Raw genomic sequence first — 25,580 nt, 5'->3', positions numbered from 1 at the left:
ATGGTTCTGTGAACATGAACTGGCTCCCACCTAGCCCTGCACTCCACAGTGGCCTTCCCGGTACTTCCTGGTAATTCCCTCCTTTTCTCTTGACCTCTTGGGGTGTGGTTTGGTCAAGCTGCCCGTGGTCCCAGACTGGTGTGCCTGGGCATGGCCGGCTTTTTCCTAGATGTAACATGCAGCCACTTACTCTGGTCTCCGTCTCTGTGAAACCCGAATACTCTCACTCCCCTGCCCATAACCCAGCCAAGGAGCTCACTTTACAGACACTGAAAAGCTTTCCTGTTTCATTCCCAAGACTCTGGCTGTCTACAATCACGAGTGAAATCCCTTGTACCTCACTGTGAAAAGTCATCTAAGCACCTCTAAATATCTGCTTCGGCTTCTGGAAGACAAACTTGGAAGTGTTTTATTTTCTAACTTTACTTTTCTTCTTTGCTATATCCAAGATGTGAGCAAATGGGCACAGAACACAACCTTTGTTGAGGGAAAGAGAAATAAAAAGGCAGGACAGTGAGAGAAGAAAGGAGAAGCAGATAAATTCATAAAATCTATGTACATTATGAACTTAGTCGGCTATTACCCCTCTTATTAAAAATCTGCTTCATATACGATCTCTTTTTAACTAAGAATGTGAACACCATGTGTGGTCAGTATCATATAGGGAAGCCTATAGTTCTATATAACTATTTTTTCATAAAACCATTTTCTTTTACATAGCTTTCTAGAAATTTCTAGAAAATTGCCTCTTCTTATGTTTGACATATTAACATTGTGAAGTATTTCTTAAAAGAAAAATTTGAAGAAAATGAACATTCTGGGAGTCAGGGATATTTTATCTCTTTGTTTTTTTGTATTGGGTTTTTTTTAAATCTATCTCCATGGATTTCATTGCTATTATTTGCTTTCTCCCCAAATCTGGAGATTGAACCCCAGAACCCTTCAGGGCCAAATAGTCATTCTACCACAGAGCTACATCCCAGATCCACCTGCTCCTTACTGTTCTCTGGAATGCCTTAAAAGCTGATGAAACAGCACCAACTCTTAAGGATACAGCTTTCAGTTCAATCCAACCACACTGAAAGCATTCCCTACTTTAAAAATTAAATAAATAAAAACAGACCACACAAAAATCTAAAGAGATAAATGATACATAGCAAAACATATATTATTCCACATACTTGAAGAGATTTTTGGAGACATTTTCTCATTAGCATTGGCAACTATATTTGAGTGAAACAAGACTAAAAAAAAAACTAGTTACAATGCATAATTTTCTGTGCTATAATTCTTTTAATTATTTTGGGAAGATACCCAGCTGGGGAATAGCTGGGTCAAATGTGATCTCTAATCCTAGTTTTCTGAGGTATCTCCATACTGATTTCCACAGTAGCAGCACAGTTTATAATGGCTAAAATCTGGAAACAGCCTAAGTGCCCATCAACTGGAAACTGGTTAAAGAAGATGTGATGTTTTTAATAAAATGGAGTACTACTCAGCCATAAAGAATGAAACATTAGGGACATTTATAACTAAATGGATGTACATTGAGTTCATATTCTTAGGTGAAATAAATAGGACATACATGTAAATACTGAATAGTTTCTCTAGTGTGAGAAACTGAAAGTGTAAATAAGGATCAAACTGTATAACAGATAATGTGAAAGAGAAGAAAAGGTCTGAAGTGGAAGGGGAACTGGGAGAGATGGAGAGGAGAGAGAGAAGAGAGAGACAGGAGAAGGAGGGAAGGGGAGGGGGGAATTAGGTGAAATAAATAGGACATACATGTAAATACTGAATAGTTTCTCTAGTGTGAGAAACTGAAAGTGTAAATAAGGATCAAACTGTATAACAGATAATGTGAAAGAGAAGAAAAGGTCTGAAGTGGAAGGGGAACTGGGAGAGATGGAGAGGAGAGAGAGAAGAGAGAGACAGGAGAAGGAGGGAAGGGGAGGGGGGAAAAAGGAAACAAAGTCTTTGTGAATAGGGAATGGTGGAGGGGGTGAAGTGAGGACAGGGGAATGGGGAAAAATGAGAGCAAAGACCTGTCATGTAAAGGTATAAAATCCCAATAATGAATGTAACTGTACTGCATACCTAAAATGTACCAGTAAACTCAATGAAAAAAAAATAATTTGCTTGCTTCAAGAAAGATGCTGGCTCCCTCATCACTTAGGATTGGGGGAAAACTGAGTTGCAAAGCATGGATCATTTTCCCATTTTTCTGTCTGTATGTTCAGCCTACGTTGCCTTAAAGTAACCAAACACTGTGGTTCAAATGCTTTCTATGTTATAGCTGCCCACGCAACTATAAAAGAATTTTTCATTACATTTCAAGTATATGTGCCTTTTCTTTAACTTTCTGAAGAATTTGGTGACTATAATGTGCTTATTTCTGTCTTCTGAGTTTACTGCATCATACTTTGGATTCTAGTTCCCAGTAATACGTGAAAAGTTCTCTTTGCAGAGACAGAATTGACTTCTGCAACAGTTGGCGTTTCTTTTTGAGGTAGTGGAAGGGCTCAGTAGGGAAGGACCCCAAGATGCCTGGCTAGGGTCTGACCTGGGAGATGGATTTACCTTCAGTGGCTGGAACCTTAGGCTGTGTATTACCCAACACCTCAGGTCAAGAGTGGGCTTGGTTGCTTAGGAAAAGACTGGTGGTCTAAGTTGAGATTGCTGTTTATGACCCCACTACCTAGTTTATTTCATTCTAGGCGATAGTGTAAATAATTCTGCCCCATAGAGAGGAAATTCCAGCAGATGGGATTTAACTACTTAGCTATGGCAAATCATCTGTCCCCTTAATCAAATCCATAAAGAGTCAATCATTTCCAAGTTAAAGCTTTGCTTATATACTCACTACCTTTCACGGTTGGGAAGAAAATTCTAGCACCGAATTTGGCAGATACCAGCTGTTCAATGAAGGTAAATTTCCTTCCCCATGGATCAGTGCATTATGGAGACGACTAGGCCATTATAGAGAAAACTAGACATTCTGGCGGGGTGGGGAGGAGTAAATGCGGTAATTCAAATAAATAAGCAGAGGGAATTGCTAAGTGTGAAGGAAGCCAGGCTCCCTCTCGGAGCTTCACACTTTCTACTGGCACATGAAGGAGGTTAAAAGCACAAACCAGGAGCCAAAACAGAGAAATTTCTTTTATTTGTTTTTTTGCCTGTCAGACCTTCAGCTATATAAATTTTGCTTTCGTATCATTAAAATGGGGATAATACTATCTTCTACTTAGTAGGATTAGTATGTTGCTATACATAAAATGCTTACAATGGCCCCTGACATGTAATAAGTCCTAAATAGTTTTGTTAAATAACTAAGGTCTCTAAGAAATTCTTCAGAAAACAGCTGGCTTAGAGTTTTCCAAACCTTCTTTGACCATGGGAACCCCAACCTGGCTCACCAACTGGGCCCCTCTTTCCCACCCCCTCCCACATTAACTTTAGCTGGGACATCTATGCATCCTTAAATTCCTTAGGAAACCTGCCCGAGAAAGTAAAACGAAAAGGCTTGGAAAGGGTCACCAGCATATGTTTCACTTATCTTTCTCAAAGCTTCAGAATCCAAGAGAAAATTCTAGAATATACCTAGAAAAAGTTCCAAGTTAATGAAGTGAATATAATGTGTTGATTTTTATCATGCATCTCCTAGAGAGGCACTGCAACAAGGATTCAGAGACTGCTTTTGCTAGAAGCAGGGACCCTTCCCTTGGGCCTGCAGATGCCCAATGTGTAACTAAAAGCAGGATGAAAGCTTAGCACCTCTGCCCTTATTTTGTACCTGTCTCTTTCACTGCTTTTGTACCTTTCTGTCAGATTCCTGCTCAACTCTGCATGTAGGCATGTTAATTATTTAAGGAGTGCTCCTCTGAAGCTGATAGCACTTCCTGTAAAGAGCTGAAGCCATCAAGGTAAGAGTAACTAAGACATTGACAAGATTTCAAGGGCATGATAATCAAAGGATTGTCAACTGCCAGCCTTTATAACACCCAGTTCCAGACCACCAGAATGGCACTTAAAAGTGTCCCACTGCTGCCCTACACCAGAAGGAAATAACTCTACCCTGACTTTCTAATTTTTCCTTTAATCTCTGCCCCCAGTTCTGTCCTGCAGTCACCTCGGATTCCAGAGCAGTGAGCCCAGCAGAGCCTTAGAAGCAGATCACCCCATGATAAGGCTCCTCGCAAAACTGGGTCAATTACCCCATGATGGCAACTGACGCGGCCTGCCTAAGCGAGAGCGATGTTGTCATGGTGGGCACAGAATTGCCCTTTCTGGTGAGACCGCCCAAGGAGCTTGACAGAAGCACACTAGTGATCACGATCAGCCAGGCCACAGTTCTCTACCAACTGTGCACGCTTCCTGCAGCCACCCTGGCCCCTGCTTTGGTCCTCATTTAAACCTGAAGCTCCTGTCAGGATCTCCAAAAACATGGCTTAGAATAGTTGGTCCGTTTGCCTTCCTGCTGCAGCTATCCTAAATGAAAGTCCTTCCTTGCTTTTGCACCATTACGTTTTCCATTGCATTTTTGGAGTGAATTAACTAAACCTGGTATGCTGAGACTCCCCGGAGACAGGCCCTCTGTGGCTTAGGGATCCAGTAACGGCACCCTAATAATACTTAGTGTTAATCTATGCCAGGCACTCATCCAGACAGTTTAGAGGTTATTCAGAAATCATGACAATAATAAATGCTACAATTCACCCCTGTTTTAAATATTGAGGTTGCCTAGTCAGAAACTGGTGGATCCAGGAATCCAAATACAGGAATTCAAACCACAAAACACAGAAGTCTCTTCCATCTTCAGTGTTCAGGTTACTTCTCCCCACAGCCCATAACTGCTTCTACCTCGTGGCCTAGTGGGTCTCAACTCAATCCAGTAAGGTGCCTTGTTGCTATGTCCTCTGGACGAAAGGAACGTTTTGTCCTCACATAGCAGAAGGGTGTAAAGGCTGATGGGAGAATAAATTTTCTCTCCCAAGCCCTTTTCTGAGGGCGCTAATCCCATTTATGTGTAGCCTGCACAGCCCAATCGCCGAACATCCTCACCTTAGTATTACCACTTTGGGGGTTACATTCAACATATACATTGTGAGGGGCACACACCTTCAAATCACGGCATGTGCCTGTCAAACGAAGGATTAGGACTTAGACCTCAACGTTCTCCTCTCCAATAAGGAGCTCTTTGTGCTGCGTCTCACTGCTGCATCAAAACCAGGGAACTGCACTGGAATCTGTCTTTGTCGTTCTTTCCAAGTGCTGACATTTAAAAATTACCACTGCTGGTTTGCTCTGTTTAGCTCCTGAAGCTGGAATATGCCGCAGAGTTTTCAAACATTGGCACTGTGCAGCTTGTTTGGTTTCTGTCTGGCTGACCATCCTACAACACAATGCAAACATGGAGATTCAAGGAGTCCCAACTCCAAGAACTGTATGTCTTGCTTCCCTTTGGTACCATCTGGGCTCTATAACAGTCAAAAAATATTCAAAATGAGCCTTCCTGCAAGGAACAAAGTGCATTTTGTAGCTGTTATTGTTGAAAACCAATTCAGCATAATGACTTTAAACTATTGAAATCCAACCCTACCCAGAACATTTTTCCCTCTTGTGTGGCAAATACAGCAGATGAGTAGGTTTTAAAAAAGGGAAAAAATGTTTTCAGATGCTCAGAGAAAAACGCACCATTTAAAGGAAACTCTGAAATATATACATATTAAATACATAATCAAATTTTTGATATTGAACTTCTTGAAATTAAATATATCTATCTCATCCATATTACCTTCAGCAAACATCAGTGTCATACTTTTTGGGTTTTTTTATTCTTCTTCTCCTTGGGTGCCATCATACATGTGCTTGCATATAGATATCACACATAAATCATATACATACAGCACACTTCTGCTACTAAATATTTAGTGAGATCGTTATAGTTTTTAAAAAGTAACACTGTCCGTCAACGGGCAGGATCCTGGGTAGTAAGAGATGAAGTGTATTACTCAACTCTCCTGTTGCTAGGACAATACCCAGTGAGGTTTAATTTAGCCTACTGTTTTAGGGAATTCAGTTTACGGTCAGCTGGCTCCAAGGAAGACGTATCATGGCAGACAGGCATGGCAAAGCAGAGATACTTAGTTTATGGCAATCGGGGGGCAGAGCAGGGGAAAGAACACCACCAGAGGAAGGGGTGAGGGACTAGATATGGTACCCGTGGTCGTACCTCCATGGCCCTATTCAGACATTCTCACTGATACCAAGACCTGCTAGAGCTGGGATCGTGAGTGTTTCCCCATGTAATAAGGTTTGGGTCCCCAGAAACGTGCTCTTGGAAAGCGCTAGAACCTTTAGGCGTTAGGGCTTAGTGGAAGGTCAGTGAGTCATTGTGGCAGCCTTTGAAAGGAACTGAAGGACTCTCCTCACTGTCCTTCTCTTTTCCTTTCTGCCCACGACGTAAGTTGTCTTTGTTCCACCTGATGTTTCCACTACTTTGCCACTTTGCCACAGGCTGAAAAGCAACAAGATCAACCTTGAACTTCCAAAACTGAGCCAAAATCAACTTCCCCTCTGCAGACCTACTTGGGAAAATGCATGATATTCTCAAAGTATGCCCTGTCAACCCTCTGTACTAGAGTTTACAAACAAGTGTAGTGAAAATGGAGACCCATGGGTCCCACTTCCAGCCTATTGAATCCCAATTACTATACGTGGTCCTCAAATCTGGGTGGTAAAGTTTCATAAACACAGATACTTACTAAAAAGATGGGAGAAAAATAAGATTAAACTTTTTAAAAAAGGAAAGTTATAAATAAGATGTCACCATAATCTGTTTTGAGAAGGAAGAGATACATTATGTCCCACGGATATTTCACAAACACCTAATCCAGCTTATTTCCTTCTGATTCCCTAACTGCAGGTGCACACGCTGAAGCAAGTAGTAGAGGCTGTGGGACATTTGGCAAGTGTACCTAGGAGCCATCGTGGGCGGCAACTGAAACATCTGTTCCACCATTTCCTGAGACTGAAAGTCAGGGGACCTCGGAAGGTGTCCCAGCACACTTGGTGTTACTAGTGGGCCCACGCATGCTACACTTGAAAGGAAGGAATCTAGAGGAGAGAGATAGATGATCAACGGTTGTCTTAGATACAAACACATTAACCCCAATACAACTGTCAATCCAACCAAGATGCCGAGACATCAAGGGCAAACTAGGACTGTCTTAAGCACACTGGAATATAGGGTTCCCTTCTCTATAGGCATCTGTCTTAGTTACTTTTTACTTGTTGCTGAGATAAAATACCAGATACCCAAAGTTAAAGGGAGAAAGGTTTATTTAGCTCACATTTTGTAGAGGTTTCAGGCCATACTGGCTAGCTCCAACGGACAGTGGCATAGCAGAGGAGTTCTTCGCAGGCAGAAGATAGAAAGCAACAAGGCACAACCACAGCTCTTTCTATCCCTTATAACCAGGCTACTTAGGGAAGGTAGTACTCACCCTTAATCTTTGTGCCCTTGAGCCTAGCATTGCACCATGAATCAATCCCAGCATCACACACTGTAAATCCAGCCACCTCTGAAACAGCCCCACCTATGACAGCATGATGCTTTGAAGGAACTTCTAGATACAGCCATATTAGCATCTGTCTTATACAAAAGTAGCCGTAGAAAATATTCACCTTGATTTGTCTGTTACAGCTTATACAGCACTCCAAATGGTAATTTCTGTCTTCCTAAGTCATTTGTTGTGGTGGTTAATTGTATGTGTTCATGAGACTTTGCCTAGGCATGCGCAGATAACTGACAAAACATTATTGCTGGTGTTTCTGTGAGGGTGTTTCCGGAGGAGATGAGGACTTGAATCATGTGACCGAATAAGGAAGATCCTCCACAACGCGTGGGGCAGGCAGCATCTAAGCTCGGCAGAGAGAATGAGAAGCAGAGGGAAGCTGAATTTGCCCTCTGCTTGAGCTGGGACACACATGTTCTGCCGCCCTCGGACACTGGTACTCGGGCCTTTGGACTTGGACTGGAGCTACCACCATCAATGCTCCTAGATCTTGGGCTTACAGAGGACAGAAAATGGGGCTCTTCAGCCTTCACAAGCTTGTGAACCAATCCCTCATAGTAAATCCCTTTCTGTGAATCTGTATAGAGCCTCCCTGGTTCTGTTTGTCAGAAGAAACTTGAGAACATGAAGAACATTTGTTTTAGTTCTTGGTCATTTCTCTTTTGCCCATATTTTAGACTTTCTTCTTCTTCAGAGAGAAATCCAGATAAGGGATTAAAATACTCATTTCTTTATGTGACAAGTAGTGTTACGGCTTATATCTAGCCTCATGCACTGTTAGGGAGCTTATGGGAGTGACTGGATCATGGGTGTGTGATACTGGACTGGTCCAGTGGTTCAGCACAGTTCTAGAAAGACCATACTTTCAGGGATCATTTTCGTAGTTGGCAACACAGTTCTAGTTTGACAGGATGGATTTACTGAAGACCAAAGACCCACTCCGGGTAAGTGGACCAGACAATGAGCTTGTAGCCTGGTGGAATAAAAGGGGAAAGCAGAAGGAAGGCTGGTACTTCCTGCCTATCACACCATGGACTGTTTCTCCTCTGCAATACCTTCTGCCATGCTGCGGGGCCTGGGAGCCAGGAGACTGTGTACTGAAACCTGTACAGACTGTGAGCCAGAATGAATCCTTTCCTTCTTTAACTTGTAGGTGTCAGATATTTTGTCCCCACAATGAGAAAAGTAACTAAGACAAATAACCCATCACAGCCAGGCCCTGCTAACGACCCAGTAGTGATGAAACCAGTTACATCCCCAGACTGTAAGGAAATGGAGAAGGTAAACACTGGAAAAATAAACACAGAATTCAATGCACGTAAATAAACACTTTAAGAAGTGCTATGACGCACGTATGTGGAAGAAATATAAGAGGAATAAGAGTGGGCTGGCTGTAGTAGGGCAGGGGAAGGGCTCAGGAGAAACAAGCACTATCCTTTGAATCCAGCATAGAGCTATAGTTCTTTAACCAATACTTCTGTTCAATGAAAAAAAAAATGACAAAGAATTATAGATTTTTCTGATGAATTCTGAGGGAGATGCCTGACCAACGGACCCCTCTGAAGAACAAAGAGAGTGTCCCTCTCATGTTTACCACTGTGACCCACTGGGCAAAGGGCTGTCTGGAAGACGGACCTCAAAAGACCTCAACAGGGAGCCTTTGCATAATTAGACCACGAAGGAAACCAGCAGCCTGTGACACGGCGTGGCCAAGTCACCCAGGGCCACTGTAGAGAAAATTAACACATTTAGTTATTAACAAATTAGCACATTAACGATGTAGAGTTTAGAACCAGATCTGAACACTGCTCCTAGGCCCCGCACTGGTGTGACCTTGATTATTTACAATTATAATTTCCTCACCTGTGAAATGAAGACAGTAAGTAGTTCTTACCTGATAGGTGTTTTGCTGAGAATTAATTGAGTCCACATGGTTCAATGGGTATAGATCAACGCCTAGCTTAGTGTCGGTGCTCAATAAACAATTTTCAAAGTATGTGTTCTATGTATTAAAATATATTTATATTATATCATACTATAAAAATGTATATTTTCCTACTAGGAGTACTTTGTACCAGATAGTGAAGACCTAACTCAATCAGACTCACTTACTTATACTGAATAGAAGAAATGAATAACAGGACCCAGAAAGTATAATACAGAAGCCGAGATGAGAGAGAGAGAGAGAGAGAGAGAGAGAGAGAGAGAGAGGGAGAGGGAGAGAGAGAGCGACCAGTAATGAAAAGCCCTGAATAAGCAGAATCCGTGAGGCACGGTAGAGAGAGTCAGCCCTTGATAAAGGCAATGGCGGCACAGAGAATGAGAAACTACAAACCAGATGGGCAGACCCATGTGAGCATCTGTTTTATTCTAAAAGTTGTTTCAGCTCTTATGAGAATTTACGAAGCCACTGATTCCCATGTGCTGCTTCCGCACTGGGTCTGCTGCCCCTCGTGATGACAGTGTGGCTGTGAGTAGCTCTAAGCTTCCATTCCCATACCTGAAGCCCAGCAGAAAAAGACAAGACACCCTTTTTTTGAGCAGGTTTTTAAATAGTCCAGATACCATTTTGTTGGTGTTCACTGGGACCCTTGCCCACCTCAGGACCAATTGCTGTGTTTGGGAGAATGAAATATCCGATGGGCCGGGCTGGAGTCACAGCCCCTGCACTGAGGCTGAAATCAATAATGCTCAGACTGCATGCGCTGAGATTGGTGGTGAGGGGTGCTCCCAAGGTAAAGGGGGTAAGCCGGAATGAAGCAACCAAACGACAACCCCACCGCGGTTAGAAGGTGGAAGGAATGCATGAGCCCAGCTGCTTTTCTTGAAATGACCAGAAGGAGGCGACACACCAAGCTCACAGGTACATGGCACAGCTGGTTCCCTCTAGAGCTTCTCAGCGGTATGCTCAGTGTAGAAGCTGGACACTTGCACTCTAAATTGTCTCTCCACACTTCCACCATCAACTACAGGAAATCTACTCTTTACAATGCTGCCTTATCGTAAAAATTGGCCAAAGAGCTTGAGGTAAAATATTATGTAGAAAGAAGGGGGCACTACACATGAGTGCATATATTTTATGGCAGACAAAACTACTCCAATATTAATTTCCATCATTTCTGAAAGTCCTGATGAATGCATTTAATTGGGCATCTTATTTCCTCACATCAATGAACCTTCCTTAAAGTTCGAGAGTTATATTATGACCTTCCTAGTAACAATGAGCACTGTGACTTAGTATTCAAGAGAAGATGTCTAAGAACTCCAGGCTCTGAAAAGAAACACAGGATAAGAGCCCATAAAAAGTCCTTTCTGCTAGATGAGGCTGGTCCTGTCAGTGTTTATGAGGTAATGTTTGCTCAATTCAAACAGCCAGACTCAGGAAATCATAGAGTTCAGAATGCCGGCTGGAAAGACTTTAAAAAGCATAAAGAGGAAACCAGAGTGTGCAGGGCTGTGCAGATCCAGGAGACTGAGGGAGAAGGAGCTCAAGTTCAAGCTCACTGGGGGCAGCTTAGTGACTTTGCAAGACCTTATTGTAGCAGGATTCTCCCACAGAGAGATGCCACACTGACACCGAGGCTTATCTTTCCAGGAAGCAAATTTATTCCTGCAGGCATGAACTCAGGGGGCTAAGACCCAAAAGCCTGAGCACCAATCAGGGGTGGACATTTGCCCTTTATTCAGTTTTTTCTTTCTCCCTTAAATGGTGTCATGGCTTGTGTCCGGATGTCCCCCAAAAGCCTCATGAAGTCACAGGTGGGGGTTTTTCAGAGGTGGCTGAATCTACAATTTGTGACAGATTCATGGTGCGATGCTAGGTTCCAGGGCTCTAGGATTAAGAGTGTGAGTGCCACCTGCCCTAAGTAGCCTGGATAAGATAAAAGGGGCAGAAAGGCCGTTAAACGCCCTTGAATGCTTGCTTTTGCTTCTTCAGCCACAGTGAGCTATTCTCCTCTGCCATGTGCCACCCTGCCTCAGATCCAGCCAATTATCCAGCTCTACAAACTTTGAGCTAAATAAACCTCGTCCCTCTAAATTTTCACGTTGGGTATTTAGTCTCAGAAATGAAAGAAAAGTAACTGAAACTACTACAGCCTGATTGGGTACAATCTATGTCACAGAGCCATACTAGAACTACACATGCAAATCTAGGAACTAACAGTGCCATGTTACCTTTCTCTGTTAGAAGGCCCTCACCATATCCCGATGGGAGGGACCCTGCCACGCTCTCTCTTAAATTGATTAATTAATTAAAGGACTGGGGGATGTACTTCATGCAAAGACTGGATTCAATCCCTTGGGGGGGGGGTAGAGGAAATGTAATAAAAACATTTTGTTTTCCACTGTAGTTGCTCTCTTATTCCCTATTAGTTCCACCAGCAATTATTAAAAGGACCCAGCTTCTTGCTTCTCAAATTTGACCCAGTATCTACCACTCCAAACTTTTCCATTAGTTTTAAGTTTTGGAAGGATAGAAAGTAGCCATAGCCATTTATACACCCACATCCAAATATCAAAACATTGTTCTTTAAAACTTTCATCTCTTGTGCTCTTTGTTTCATCTCGGTCACCAGAGCATGGATGATCATAACAGAATTTCTGTACTTTGTGTCCTTTGGAATGTACACGCCTAAGTGCAGTATAGATTGTTACTGCCTCAGCAAGAATGCAGATGGTTCTACATTCCAAAGGAGAACATGTCTTCGAATGCAAAGACAGCTGTGAGGGGGGAAGAATCCACACAGTTCCAAAGCTCTGCTTCTATTTCCCCACCAAGGTCTATGCTTCTTACAACTCTTTTGCAAGGTGTCACACTTTCCAGGGTTAGCAGGTAAAATTATATTCCAGATTCTTTTTTATTCCTCTTCAGAATCACATTTTCTTTCCTTACATTTTCTCTTCTTTTTTATTTAGGTAATTATAACTACTGTTCATAATGATAATACTTTCTTTGGTAGGCATTTTCTGTGTTCTAATAAGAAAAACCTAACTCCAAAGCTTAAACTTGAGTGGATTAACAAACGCTAAGACTATCCCTCAGGAGTTCACTAAAACCCCTTCCCAAAAAAGGTAACTACAAATGGAAAGAGACACAGGGCTGACGGAATGGAGAAAATGGTTCATTCCACAGAACAGATCAAAAGATGGACACATCAAAGGCTTCAGGAACATTCTCTGTCATAAGGCTGAAACAGTGCAATAAAGCAAAGCCTGAATGAGCTGGAAGTCATTATAAAAATAATAAACTGTCATAAAAATGAACCCTTGAAGTGTATATGCTGCCAATGACCACCTGTCAAGCAAAAGACAGTAGGAGAAAATTGCAATGTAAAAGCATATAGGAAATTCTAAACTACATCCCCTGTATGCTTTGATGCATTTGCCAGTTTTCCATTTCCATAAAAAATATGAGATAATCAACTTATAAAGAGAAAAGGATTGTTTAAGCTTATAGATTTTGAGCTTCAGTCTATGAATAGCTGTCCTTGTTGCTTGGGAACCACAGTACTACACTGTGGCCAGAGTACATAGTTGTGCAAATGCACTTACCTCAAGGTCTGGAAGCAAAAGAGAGAAAAAAGGGTGCTGGGTTCCCACTGTCTCCCCTCAAGGACACAGCTCCAATGACCTAAAGGCTTCTGTCAGGCTCCAGCTTCCTAAAAGATTCACTTCCCCTTCCTTTGAATTCATTTTTTTGTCTGTACATTCTATCTCCCAGAAATGGTGCCCATGTCTATTACATTTTTCATGTTAACCTTGCATAGCATTGTCGTCTTCTTGACTTACATTCACTATGATTCTCTCCCAGTTGACTTCAGTGCTTAGAATCTCTGCATTCATTGGTCTGTGGCAGCAGACACTTCCTCACGACTGGACAGGAGGTGACCAAGGCAAAACATCCTCTCTGAAGAAGCTTGGGTCCAACGAAAGCATGGATCTAGAAAAGTAAATTTATGCATAGACTTAGACATTAAAGACATTCCGTGGTCAAAGAAGAATTCCAGCAAAAAAGAACTTTTAAGGAAGTTTTCAAACGCCAGTGATAAGATGCCTATTTAAGAGAAGCAAGAAGAAAGTGTCTTAGGTCTTCCTCTCTGTTCAGACCAAATACCCAACACCCACAAATTAAAAGACGAGATGTTTATTTTAGCTCAAAGTTTGTAGAGGTTTCAATCCATCCTCAAGCGGCTGCAAGGCAGGCAGCATCGCAAAGGGGCATGGCAGAGGAGAAAGTTCATAGCAGGGCAGGCAGAAAGCAGGGAAGCAGCCAGTGAGCCTTCCTCTCTTTTATCCCTTCCAGTCTGCAAACCTATTGATTGGTGCCACCCACACCCAGGGTAGAGCTTCCTCTATCCATACACAGAACTACTCTAAATCAATTTAGCTATCACACCCCCTTAATCCATATTCACACACCCTAGATCCAGCCACCTCCAAAAAGCCCCACCTATGATCACAGAAAGCTTTAGGAGGGCATCTAGATACAAACCATTACAAGCAGCATAAAGCTTCGACACTTTGGAGCATCTTTAGGTAGTTCTTAATGGCTACAGCAGAAGATTCAAACCGGAACATGATGGGAGGTGGGTCCAGAGCAGCCGTGATAAGCCTGTGGCACGCATGCCACAGAGGGCTATTTGTATCACTGAAAGCTCTAGAGGGTTTGCCATCACTGGTCTTAAGGCTGTACTGGTCAGACTCCCAGGAAGTAGAGTTAGCATACTCAAAAATACCTACACAAAGGTCTACTGGAGCCAGAAACCTTTTAACACCCTTGGCTAGGAGGAGTGAGGGGAAGGATTGGTATCACTGGAATCTGGAGTCACGACCACGTAGGCGAGGCCAGGTGCAGTGTTGACGACGACAGCGTGCCACTGCAGCTGACTGGAAGCAGGCAGTAGTGATATGGAGAAAATGAGCTGGTTCCTCTCCCACTTCCTGCCATCTCATCCACAAGTGCTTCTTACTGGCCATAAACAAGCAGAACGTAGACAGGGAGGAAGCTATAAGTCATCCTGAGCATGGAGCCAGGGTGAGAAGGGGACACCGTGGATACAGCGGGGTGGGGGCCAAGCACATGCAGTCTTGCGTAGGCAACTGTGCTTTGCATTTCTAGCTTATTTGGACATTAGGACTTGTAATTCTCCCTGCGCAAAAAAAAAAAAAAAAAATTTGTTTTTTGAGACAGGGTCTCACTCTGTAGTTGAAACTGACCTGGAACTCACTATGTAGCCCAGGCTGGTCTCCAACTCACAGCGATCCTCCTGCCTCAGCCTCCCGAGTACTGGGATTACAGGCGTGGGCCACCATCCCTGGCTCAAATCTTTATTAGATCCACGTTTTTGTGTCTTGACATGTTTATCCCATTTAAGATTAATTGGTAAAACAAATGATCCACATCATGACTTTCACTTCAATATACTTTTCTAAATTTCAGAACATATTTTAATGTATGAGATAATTCCAAACTGATTTTGATTCTTTTAAAGTCATATCAGTTTTGTCAATAAGAGTTTCTAATCTTTCACTCAGTCATTTGGCTGAAACAGTATTTATATTTTGGCACATTAAAATGGAAATGTTTAAAACTTTTTTTCCTGGCATTTACCTCAAAGCATCTACTTCTCTCTTTGGGACAAAGTAAATGCAAATGGGGAGCAAAGTCACACGTAAGCAAGAGCTGTTTCATTTGATAAATGGAGTGAATGTAGGTAGAATTCCATCTATTTGACAAATGGATCTAATTTAACTAGTGTGGACTTCTCCACTTGGTGAAGACATTAGCGTTCGTAGCTTTTCCAGCTTCCCTATGTAGAAAGGAATTCAGAAGGTGACTCTTGGCCTCCAAGTTGAAATTTTTCCAAAATTTCAAATGATAACAGATTTTGCCTAACAAATTGACAGATATTAAAACCATCAATGTGATGATCCAGGGATTGGAAGGCATAAGTAGTAGGAACAGAGGAATGGGGGTTAGGTCATACATGACAGGGATCAGAATGGCACCAGCTTCCTCAATAGGCTTCTTAAAAGGCAGCGCACAATGGAAAATTACCTTCAAAATGAATAGGAAATGATTTACAACTTAGAATTTTATTTCCAATCAAACAATAAATCATGCGTGAGTGGTGACTGGACATTTTCAGACATGAACATTCTTAAAAACAATGTAAAAATTTGACAGAACATTAGTAAGTTCAATAAAAGTATGAAAATATCACAATTAACATTTATTCTATGGGGGCCAGGGATTTAGGCCCAGTTCCAAAAAAATAAAAAACATTTATTCTATGAATTTAAAATCAGTTGAAAAGCACAAAATGGTTTTATATAACAAGCCTTAGTAACAAAAATAAGGGAGAGAACTGTTTTCAAAAGACAAAGAAAAAGCACTGAATTAAATTTCAGCATTCATTAATAAAAAAAATGAACTGCAAAAAATATTTTATATAGGCCTTGTCTACGGAATATGTCAAGAATTCACTGTAATAAAATATTAAGACAACCCAATTAAAAATAGGTAAAGTATTTCACTTAACTGAAAAGATACATAAATGGAAAATAAACTCATGAAAAAATGTTTAACACGAGTTATTAGGGAAATGCAAATTAAAACCACAATGATATATCACTATACTCCTTGAATTATTGAAACCAAGCGAGGTTTCTGGTTTTTGGTTTTAAACGAAGTAGCACGGATGGGGAACACGTTCGACTCCCATTCCTGCTGGTGGGGATGCAAGAATGGTACGGCAGCTTTGAAACAGTTTGCTCCTTCTTATACATCAAACACACATTTATGGTTGTGTTCCTGAGTATTTATTCCGGAGAAGTAAAAACGTGCATCCAAAGAACACCTGGATGCAGATTATTATAGTATTTGTTAGGAGTATTGCTGTTAAATAGGCCATTATTTTCTATACTTCTTGATGCTGGACAGGTTAGGGTCTTGTGGATCCAACTAGGGCCTACCCCACAGAGGGTCAGCTGATTTCTCAGACAGCAAACAACTTTCCTTGTTAGGCAGATGGAAAAATCCTGGCCTTTGTACCAGGCTCCTCAACTTGGGGACACTACCCTTCTGCCTAAATCAATGCAGGGTCATTGAGACAACCAGAACCTTCCAAGATTTCTGAAACTATCCAATGTTAATCTGCTTAGCTGCTTAGCCTGCTCCTCCTGGTCTTTAAAATCGCAGCAGACTTGTGCCAACACTTTCCCTTCACCTTATCTTCCCCCAGACAGGTCCTGGGGCTCCCTGTGATCCTGAGTTGTATGCTGCACCCCTTCTCTCAGAAATGGAACAAGCTATCTTTTCAATGGCAATATCATTTGATCTGTCAACTCACAAACACAAAATAAACACCAAATCCCAGTTACTTTTCCACATGATGCCCATTATTGGAAATGGTCAAGTGATTATAAACAAACAGGAGATGCTGTTATACATCCACACTCAACCATTAAAAGCATAAACTGACAACAGAGCAGGTCAGCAATTGTCAGGGGCTGATAGGGTCAAGAGTGCCTGTAAAGTGACACAAAGCAATGGTTTAGAACAATGCAAATCTGCATCTGGATTATTGTAGCAATTACATAGCTACATTTGTCAAACTCTGTAAACACAGGTAAAATTACATTCATTTTCTATTGATGTTATAACAAGGTATTACAGAGAGCTTAAAATGAGTTGTGTAGTTTGAGAGTCCAACATTGCTATCCCTGCTTTAAAATGTCAGAAGGGGTGTGGCCCTTCCTGGAGTCTGTAAGGGACAAACTGCTTGACCCTCTGCCTGTGACCAGCAGCGTCTGGAAAGCTTCTCTGTTTTTAAGGACTTGTGATTAGACTGGTCTCACAAGGATAATCCAGAACAATCACCTCAACTCAAAACTGTCAATTTAATCACATCTTCTGTTTCAGAGTTGGGGACCAGTGTTGGCCTGGAACTTTCATTTCTGATAGCTTATTAGATGCTGCTAATGCTGCTAATTCAAAAATTATATTCTGAAGATCACTGATAGACATCTAAGAAAATCCACAAACTACTAGAAATAAGAGTTTTAGCAAGATCACTGGATAAAAAAATCTACACTGGAAATGAATAGCACATTCTCCAACAGAGACAAAATAAAATATATCCATGAAGAAAGATCATATTCACAATTTCCAAAAGGTCTCTAGAAAAGAACTCTACTAAATATAAAGATCTCACTTGAGAAATGTATAAATTTTTTAAAAGAACATAACAAATCCTAAGAAAAAGAAAGATATGCTCATGGTTTGGGCAAAATATGATAAAAATGTCAATTTTTCCCAAATTACACTATCACTTAAATAAAATCCCAATCTAGATGGCAGCAAGATTTTTGTTAAGAGTTAAAATCTACCTAGTATGTATATGGAAAGGCATGGAACAAGAATAAACTCCATTTTAAAGAAGAAAAACAAACTGAGGGATTTTTTCCATAAATAAAAGGAATAGAAAGATTGTCTTTCTGAACACATCAGAATCTGCGTGACACAGTCAAAACAAGACATTCCAACCCAAAAAACTGGACCAAGAAAATTAATATTTGACAGAAAGAAAAGCAATATTGCCAAGAAACAATAGATTGGATTGGGAACACAGAAACAATAGACTATTTTATCATCGTCATCTATCAAGAAAAATACACCAAAAATCCAACAAAACTAGTGTCATCAAGCATTAGGAGACACAAAAGCTAGTGGTAACTGTGGGAATTTATATGCTCATTCTGAGCAATACAGTTGTAGCATATGTTCCTGCTCAGTGATCCAGTAAACCCACTTTAGGTGGAGATCTGAACAACCCCAGCATCCAGTGGGATTCATCCCCTAGCGCTGTGCACACTACTGAGTAAAGAGAAACAACCTGAATGTCTAGCATAGGAGAAGAAGAGATAAATAAGCTATGGTACAGTCATCTAATACAACATCATACAACAGATAAAGTGAATAAATCATATCTGTAGATATTGGTATGGATAAATCTAAAAAATATAACTTGGACCAGATGATGAAAAGCAAGTTGTAGAATAGAAGATTTATGAAATTTATATAATGTTTAAAATGATGCAGGTCTTCCTCACTTTCTTCATCGCTGAGACACAATACCTGACACCCACAAACTGAAGGAGAGGTTTATTTTGGCACACAGTAGAGATTTCAGTCCATATTCAGCTGGATCCGAGGCAGGATGGCATGGTGTAGAGTAGGGCAAAAGAAAATCTGCTCAAGGCATGGCAATCAACAAACAGGGAGAGACCCTGGAGGGAACAGGGGAGGGATGTAACCCTTCCAGGCATCACCTCCAGTGAGCCACCTCTGTTAACCAGACCCCACCTCCTAATGGCAAGTTGGATATAAACCAGTATAATCTATGGGGCTCTGGAGGGGACACCTAGATATAAGCCAGGACACGACCTCAAATTCTATGTAATCCTTCCACATGTAAATATAAAATCATATTAAAAATGATAAACTCTAAGGGCCAGGGATTTAGCTTGGTGGATCCGCTGCACTGCCTCTCAAAAGCTCAAGGTCCCAAGTTCAATCCCCGGCACCAAAAATAAAAATAAAAAATAAAAAATAAAAAGAATGACAAACTCTGAGCTCCTAGTCATGATTAATTCTGAAGACTGGATGTAGAATGTGAATTCCACAACAGTAGTACAGGGGTCTTCCGTCACATTTGAAAGTTTGTCTTTGTGCCTAAAAGTATAAAAATTGAGCATTGTATTTAGATTTAGTAGAATTGTTCACATTTCTTATGCTTTTTTCTGTATGTTTGAATTCTCAATTAAAAAATTGAGACAATCTTTTTGCTTGCTTTTCCATTTAATATTTTTTCATGACACTAAATAATCTTAGCGTATCTTCTCAACTTCTCATACTTTATCAGACCAGATCGCTCTTTCTTTCCCTTTGTTTCATTTTCGGAGCATGAACTGAGCAGCCACGGTTCTCCATGTGCTTGCTGCTGTGATTCTCTGCCTCCTCACAGGCCCATTGACCATGGACTGAAATCTCTAAAACTGTGAGTCCAATTTTACATTTTCTCTTTATAAATCATTCTGACAGAAAATGTTTCAGTAACGGGAAACTAACAGATTGTTTTCTTTTTTTTTTTTTTTTTGGTACCGGGGATGGAACTTAGGCACTTGTGCTTGGGCGGCAGGCAGTGAGGTAGTGGAACCACTGAGCCAAATCCCTGGCCCTCAATTTTCAATATGCTAATTAATACTCCAAATGAATCTCCACAGGAAGCAGTTTACAGTTTTGTTAATACGGTATGTGAAACTTCAGAAAAAGGAAGAAAACTATGAAGTGGTGTACTTGAAGAGAGAATACTATAATTAAAAAGAAAAGGTGATAGTATAAAAACCGAATGCTTAAAAACCACAAATCAACCACTGAAAATGTTTTAAGACTTTTTTATAAAACTGTCAACATTTCCAAGAAAAAGGAAAATAAAGGTAATTTAATTATCCTATAAGGAAGGATTCTACAAAGAAATTTTAGAGAAAAGCTACAATTGTATACAAGTCAAGGATTCTACAACACAAAATTTCACATTATTTATACTCAAAGGCCATGTTTCTCCACTGTCAGCCCTGTTCAGCTTTTCCATCACACATGCAGGCCAATGGTTTCTTTCTAAGCAAAAGTAGACACATGGAACATTTCAGCTTTTAAAGTTGACCCTTCAAGTTATGCAAATATGAAAAAGAGCCAAAAATTTAAGTAAAATGGAAACAACTTTTTCCACTCATGTAGCACTCTCAATTATATGTTCCAGAAAAATAAAATCACCTTTAGACAGAGACTAAACATGAAAAATGTTAACCCTAAATTGAAATCTCAATATTTCTAAAAGTGAAATGCAGGGAAATATGAGGGCTAATACTTACCCCTAATTTTTTTTAATTTATATTATTTCATAGTCCTATTATCTGAAACATTACTTCCAGAGAAACTATATGCACAAAATATTTTCTCTTTACTGAGCAAGAGTTAATCTCACACAGAACAGAGAAGGAATCTTTACCAGATCCAAACCTTGATTTTCATTTTTGCTATTTTCTACGAATTCAACACATAATTGAATATTTCTGAATTTCATTTTCTCTCATAGCTGAAGTTAGAATATGGCTACTTTTATCATGTTTTAACTATGATATGAAACAGTAGGTGATAAAAAATTAAAAATATTAATGACCATCTCTTAGTTACTTTTCCTCATTGCTAAGACAAAATGCCCAACACCCAAACTTAAAAGAGGAAAGGTTTATTGTAGCTTGCAGTTGGAAGAGGTTTCATTTCGTACTTGGCTGCCTCCAAGACAGAGTGGTGCGGCAGAGGAGAAACAGCTGATGCTAGGCAAGAGGCAGCAAGGCAGGAAGCAACAAAGTAGTAAAGTACAAGCAACACACCACTACAGCAGCCCTCTTTCTGTCCCTTATATTGTGTTCAGGCTACTCACCCTTACGGAGGGTAGCACTCACAACCAGGGAGGACCTTCCCATGATCTGCTCCCAGAATTATGCCAAACCAATCAGCGGTCTATTTTCATAATCACACACCCTTGATCCCAGCAGCACATGCTCTAGATCCAGCTACCTCTGAAAAGCCCCACCCACAACTGCATGAGGCTTTGGGGGACATCTAGATACAAGCCGTAACATCACCAGTTTCTCTAAGGATTTAGTCGGCTGTACGAAAGCTTTCTGGTTGCTAAAGAGATTTAAAGTGTGTTTGTCCACTTTTCCTTCTTGAACAACAAAAACATATGCAATTTTGAATCTATAAAATTAGTGGAAAGTTGCATTTCTTAACATTCAGATTATAAACTTTGAAGATTTTAAAGAGATTCAGACTATAGGGTTTGTCTTCCACATCAACATTCTTAAAATAACCCTGGTCCTTACAGTAGAAGTGTGCAATAAATAGAAAAATACAACTTATAAAAATAATACTGGTTTATATAATTCTTTACAAGCTGCATCTAGAGTGTGTACAAGTATATTGTCACTCCCCGGGATAGAACATTTAAGTAATTGGTATCTATTCTTTTGCTACAAGATTTTGCCTTGTATGTGCTGTTATTATGTATTCCACTGTTATATAGAGAAATTGGTTATTTTCTTTTAAAAGTTACAATTGATACCACTGAGTAGTCTGAAAAGCAGCTGAAACCTAGATTATCCTGGGTTGATTACTTAAAATGTTAATTAATATTTACTATAGATCAGTAATATTAAGCTCTCTGGGATGTGGCCATGGAATATGCATTTTAAAACAGCTTCCCATTTTATTCTGAAGTGCAGTAAGAAATAACACAGTTACCTCAGATCCCTATCTTGATCACTTTCTTGTTGTTGGGACAAAATAATCAACACTTACAACTTGAAAAGGAGAAGTCTATTCTGGCTCATGGTTTTGGAGGATTCAGTCCATTCCTGGCTTCCTGACAGGTGCGGCATGGTGGAAAGACCGGCAGAGGAAAGCTGCTCGACTCAGGGGAGCACAAAAGAGTGGGAGAGGGAGACACACCTTCCCAGGTCTCACCTCCAATGACCTACTCTCCAGACGAAGCCCCATCTTCCAGCAGTACATTTATCTACACAGCCCCAAACCTGGATGCATGAGGTGGCGGGGGGAGCATTCTAGATCTAAACCGTAACCCACCTTATGCCACTGTTGAGACTATAACTACCACTCTCTTGTAGACATTAAATAAAGACTGAAGGTTCTATGCTACTTCTTTCATGAAGTATTGCCAGGTATTCTTTGGGGGGAATGTATACCTGACACACCGACACGTGAATACTCAACAATTTACCAATAAATGCTTAGGCAAATATCAGAATATAGCTTACTCTCAGCAAGTCTTGCATTAAGCATGTTTTCTCATGCAGATTCACTTTGATTACACTATTGCTATGGGGTGAGGTCCCCTACTTAGCAGGCTTTAGCCAATCTTCTTGTTAAGATTCCAGGCCCTGCACCATATCACCCACCAAGGGGAAATACTATTTCTTCAGATACTTTACTCTTAACAGTGTTGTTTCATCTGCAAGCCCGCTCGGGGAACAGGGTTCAGGGGGCCCGGACTGGGAGAGCAAAGTGGTAGAATCACCACACAAGACTACGGGAAGGTTTCTGGAACGCTTTGACTTTATTCAGCAAATGCACAGGTTTATATAGGGTAAGGTGGGGGTGGAGCCAGGATGGCGCTATTGGATCGCTATTGGATAGGGTAGGGCAGGGGTGGAGCCAGGGTGGAGTCGGGATATTTGGCACATCCTTATTGGCCGCATGTTAGTTTTGGGGTTGTATGCTTTAGGGGCTGAGGCGAATGGAGTCAGGACTTTAAAGGTTCTTGAGAGGAACAGCTTATCTAAGGTCAGATCTCTACACACCCGAGGGGCGGATTATTCCAGCCCTAATGGGCCTCGGAGTTTTCTCACGAGAGATGGGTGTGGCGCTCCTGACTCAGCCATACTTTAACCTGATCTTCAGTTCCCCCTTTTGTCTCTGACTCCAGAGCCTCAGCCAAAAGGACCGCATTTTTATGATTTTGTTACTGGCACGTCTGATCTTTAAAATAAAGAACAGTAACAATATGCGAAACAAGGTCAATATATATGGGGATCCCAGTATCAGTCCACGTCTCCAACTACTCAAATTATTCCATCCAGCCTGAACTTTTGAACAAATAGTATCCCACACATCATTTAAAGTTACAGAATCTAACTCCTAGGTATCAATTCCTCCCAAACCAAGTTTAATTGGATCTGTAAATTGAGTACAGCTGCGCAGACATCTTGACCTAGCAGAGTAGCTGGTTCACGGTTGTTGTCACCGCTTGATTTTGTGAGGTGACTGTTGCCGTTGTTACGGCAGAAATACCCGCCACCGTGGACACGATGACAACAATAAGGGCAGAAATTTTAAAATCTTTCTTACTGAGGGTATGAAGCATAAGATTAAAGAGAGAATCTGAAGTTTGTCACTCTATACGGAGATCAACAGGGACCCAAATGGCCGGGGGTGTTCTAGCAAAATATAAACTCCAAGTTTCTGTATGATTAAACAAAGAAGGATCAATACAAGGGTAATACGGTGCCTTCCGTAGCTGTAGGGTAAATACGGGCCTGGGTAAGGTAGAATTCCAATCAACAGTAATGAAAATGGCGGGGTTAGGTACTTGTGGATTTGTCCAGGACGAAGTAGAGATTTAAAGCTCTGCAGCAAGAAGGCCGTTCCTGGGCACGCAGCAGCCACAGGCCGGGGAGCAGCCAGCCCCCGCAGCCGCATGCCAGGGACCACGCAGCCCCATCTCGCTGGCCTCCACCCCGCACTCACAACCCTCTCGCCCGCTGGACCCTAACGCGCCCGGGTTGGTGGGGCCGTGAGCAGCCGGACGGCGGGATCTGCGGTGGGAGGCAGGGTGAGAGGAGGCCGGAAGACAAAAGGACCTTCAGCCACCGACCAGGCTGCCCTCCCCGCTCAGCAGGTCCCGGCACCCTGCAGCTGCACCTGCGGGCTTTGGAGGAGGCTGGGCGGCCCGAAGGCCGAGGACCCCAAGCCACCCTAAGGCCCGATCCAAGGATTGTTTCTCCTCATCCGACAAGTAAGGTGGTGGCACACAGGGTGGAGGCCACCATCTTGGACCGGAAAAGGTAGGCTCTTCCAGATGACCATTATTCCAGGGACGAGGGGGTTTCAGCGGGGGCACTTCGACAGGAAGTGAGAGCCCGGCGGGCAGGGCTGACGCCTTTGGGGAAGAAGAAAGCGCAAGAGACAGCCCGCCTGCCCCATCTTTTTTGAGAGGCTTTTGTCCACCATCTTTAGAGCGTTCAGGGAGCCTTACACTCGCCTGAGTTTGGGCTGGAAACTCCTCGGGTGCCTTTATGGCATGAGGACCCTTTACTGAGGAGGCCTGTACTGGCCCTTCCTGATTCATGATATTACCCATAAGAGGGATCCTTACCTGAAACTTCAATCTTTAGCCAGAATACGCCAGTCCCCTGTTCAGGTGCCAGTTGTTTCGGTCTGCGAGCCCACCTGGGGAACAAGGTTCAGTGGGCCCGAATGCGGAAAGGTTTCTGGAATGCTTCCTCTTTTTTTTTCAGCAAATGCACAGGCTTATATAGGGTAAGGTGGGGGTGGAGCCACGATGGCGCTATTGGATCACTATTGGATAGGGTAAGGCAGGGGTGGAGCCAGGGTGGAGTCGGGATATTTGGCACATCCTTATTGGCCCTAACAGGCCTCGGAGTTTTTTCACGAGATGCGTGTGGCGCTCCTGACTCAGCCAGACTTTAACCTGATCCTCATAACACCAGAATCCGTACTCTTTGCAGCTCACTAAACACTGTTGGGCCTCCACGCATAAAGGTATAGGACAGGTCTGGGAACTCTGTTAAAAATTTTACATGCTTTTTGTTAACCTATTTAAAGGGCAAGCGGGAAGTAATTCATTCCAGCAACATTGCAACTTAGTGTGAACTATTTATTTGATTTGCATCACTGAGCAGGGGCCAGTATGTTATTACTGCGAACTCCCTACCCTTTCTCTTGAAATTAACATATTTTATTTCCTTCCATTTATTTGTGTGTTTACATGCACTTGCTTAGAAACCAGAAACATAAATAAAAAGGGGGAGGGCAATGAAGTAACTGTCACAGGATATTGTTTGGCCCTTTCAGTACCTTGGACTAAGTTTGTCTTCCTGTTTAGGGCATAGAAACACTGAAAGGAAGAGAAACACATCTGATCATTAGAGAACTTCTGTGTAGTGAGGGAGCAGTTTATTTAGGCCTCCTTTGAGCATGAGAAAAATGACCCTCAATACACAGCTGACCCACATGCCAAGATGATTGTGATCGAGTTTCCTCGGTTGCCTGGTCTTGGGGAGATAGGTAACTTCAAGAGTAGATCTGCACTTTTTTTCGGGGGTGAGGTGGGATCT

General features: G+C 41.8%; 1 long non-coding RNA gene across 1 annotated transcript in view; it reads right to left on the bottom strand.

The window, feature by feature from the left end:
• The window catches only part of LOC109117552, a 48,686-nt gene extending 23,972 nt beyond the window's left edge, over positions 1–24,714 (bottom strand). The window contains exons 1-2 of the long non-coding RNA XR_002024848.1: positions 24,599–24,714; positions 13,368–13,518 (exon numbers count right to left, since the gene is read on the bottom strand). This is a non-coding gene — a long non-coding RNA (uncharacterized LOC109117552). The remainder of the gene's footprint in view (positions 1–13,367; positions 13,519–24,598) is intronic.
• Between the last annotated feature and the right edge of the window lie 866 nt (positions 24,715–25,580).

The sequence above is a fragment of the Fukomys damarensis genome, unplaced genomic scaffold (genome assembly GCF_012274545.1).
Source record: "Fukomys damarensis isolate Sample0158 unplaced genomic scaffold, DMR_v1.0_HiC HiC_scaffold_37, whole genome shotgun sequence".
Taxonomy (NCBI): domain Eukaryota; kingdom Metazoa; phylum Chordata; class Mammalia; order Rodentia; family Bathyergidae; genus Fukomys; species Fukomys damarensis.
The sequence above is the reverse complement of the archived record's forward strand: the minus strand, read 5'-3'. Positions and strand labels throughout refer to the sequence as shown.